This window comes from Limulus polyphemus, unplaced genomic scaffold (genome assembly GCF_000517525.1).
Source record: "Limulus polyphemus unplaced genomic scaffold, Limulus_polyphemus-2.1.2 Scaffold401, whole genome shotgun sequence".
In the NCBI taxonomy this organism is placed as follows: Eukaryota; Metazoa; Arthropoda; class Merostomata; order Xiphosura; family Limulidae; genus Limulus; species Limulus polyphemus.
The window spans coordinates 445210-448017 of NW_013666011.1; the positions used below are offsets into that span (position 1 = coordinate 445210).

At 30.0% G+C, this 2808-nt stretch overlaps 1 protein-coding gene across 1 annotated transcript in view; it reads left to right on the forward strand.

Annotated features, from left to right (window-relative positions):
* LOC106457991 (lysophospholipid acyltransferase 1-like) overlaps positions 1-2808 on the forward strand; it is a 58873-nt gene that overhangs the window by 34758 nt on the left and 21307 nt on the right. The window lies entirely within an intron of this gene.

The following is a 2808-nucleotide window of genomic DNA, read 5'->3' on the forward strand; positions in this document are numbered from 1 at the left end:
ATGTGGACTGGATGTCAAGTTTTTAAGTATGTGTATGGGCTGGATTCTTTACCGTAGATGTCTGTGACTTGGAGATAAATTTCAACAACAAATAGATAGCACGCAATCCACTTGTTTTAAAATAATATATTCAAAACAAGTCAAACATATATACAAATGTTCATTATACAGTTAATAACCACAGTTGAATTCAGAGCTTAAATAATATTCTCTTTTCTCCAAGAGTCCACACAGGCTGGTTTAGTTACGTTAGAACCCAGTTAATAAGATGAATTATTCTTCTCTAATTTGCTATCACAATACAATCAGTGATAAGTTCACTTACATTATCCCGTGGTTTACCACAGTTGTATCCAGTGCTATAAATAATTCTCTTTTATGTCAGCCTTCACACAGTATGTTCAATTACTTGAGAATACCCTTTGACAAGACAAATTATTCTCTCCTGCTCTATTGTTACAATATAAGCTATAATACTTTACAAATTGCCATTATATGCTCTTAATGGCTAAACTCTCAATCATGCAGTCGAACTGCACTTTTACTAACTTACATACTTGCACTAACTTAGTCACTTATAGATATATATATATATATATATATATACCTATATAAATGCTGAGATTGCTTGTGTGTATGCTTGTCTGTAATTAAATACAGACAAAAATGGCACACAATAGCACCATATTTGTAATAGAAATGAGAATAGAGACAGAATAAGACAAGTTTCGTTAAAAATTGCCACTATATGCTCTTAATGACTAAACTCAATTGCACAGTCTAACTGCACTTTTACTAACTTACATACTTACACTAACTTGGTCACTTATATATATATGTATATATATATACTACTACTACTAAAATGCTTAGATTGTTTGTGTATATGCTTGTCTCTAATTAAATACAGCAAAAACAGTGCACAACAGCACCATATTTTTAATGAAATGAGAATAGAAAGAATAAAACACGCTTTGTTAAAATTGGGCCACGGGGTTACAGAGTTAGCCCCGTTTTTCGGGTCACTTTTAAGAAAATTTCTAGATGAATTTAGGTACACTAGATGGCGCCACATATCAGTTTATCTATTTATCTATTCGTTTTCCACCTGATGAATCACTTTAAAATATCTTCTATACAAGAATATATGCACAACAGAAATTAAATGATGAGATGAAAATGTGTTATAACAGCGCGTAGAAAGAACAACAATAAAATGGACCTACAATATTATTGACTATTTGCAAATAGTAACTATGGAGACAAGGTAATAAAATAAAAATCAAGTCGAGAACAACAACAAAATTTTATAAACGAAATCCTCTTATCAAACATTGGCTAATATATTATTTCCCTGTTAGTGTTCCCATCTTCATTAAAAGGCGTAATATGACAAAAACAAAATCTTGAAGAATTTATCTATGTACTACTAAAACTCTAAGATTGTTTGTTTGTTTATTTTCTCAGTCAAAAAATCATTCACACTACCGTTCGTGCTCTTTACGAAACTTCATCGGGCCACGGGTTACCGAGTTAATACTATTTTTTGGGTCACTTTTATGAAAATTTCTAGTATGAATAATTTTACATGTCACTACCATTCGCACTCTTTACGAAACTTCTTCGTTCAAATTTATTTCCTTGTCACTGTTCCCATCTTCATTAAAAGGCATAAGATGACAAAAACAAGATCTTGAAGAAAAAATAAAGTGTTACTGTTTCTTATTTGTAGAAGGTTTAAGAGAAAAGACCACAACATAATGAACTAATTCATCACAATACCTGAAAACTCTGACTTCACTTTTTTGAAAAATGAAATGTTTTTTACTTTTACTCCCGATCAACAATCAAATATCTTTTCTTGAATTATGAATAACATGAATGGATTGAAATATTTAATTAAATTATCTCAAAATAAACCTTCATTTCAGTGCAAGATTGAAATTAGGTTGAATTCTTCATAACTTCTGAATAGTGGGTGACCCAACGGGTCACGGGTTGTCTATTATATATATTGTCCAACTGAAGCCTAGAACATTCTACAAACTATGTTATGATGTAAAAAACTCATTTAACGAGAAGAGAAAAATTTCAGGTTTGAGTAACATGTAGCTAATAATTCAAGTTTTAATATTATATAAGTTTGAAGTTCTTAATTTTATAAAGCAATATTTAAAAAATCCTGAATTTCCCCTAGTTTAAGAATTGTGACATTTACTCTCTAGGTATCCCCTCCTCTCTTAATTTATTTATCACCCCTCTGAGAAGTACAAAATTTCAAGTAAATTACTTATTATAATGTTGTCATTGCTCAGACAAAGCATAATTTCTATTGTCTTCAATCTTATTTGGTCACAGAGCCACAAAATAGGAAATCAGACCCCTTTTGTTATGCTCATCTGTCAAATCCTCTCTTTCAGAAGTGGCCAATATATTTCTCTTATGTTTATTACTATATTATTTATAACCAATTGAAAGCCAAAGTTTTAATCAATCAACTGACATATTATATTACATTATTTTCTTTACAGAGAATTGTATATTTCACTTCCAGTTCAAACTTTATTCCCACAGGAAACACATCAATGAGCATAGCAGAATTTTTAATGACTCTTGTCACATAGTTAGAAAACCAGAAAAACTGTAATAGTTATAAGAAATTGTCTGCTTTTTGCATGTTATTATTCTTTGTTCTTTGGTTCATTATTTAATTAAATAAAAAAGTGTTTTGTGCAGTATTACCATTAGTATGAAAAAATAAATAGGGTTAAGTTTCATTGACAGTTGACAGCAAAAAAAAAAAAAAAA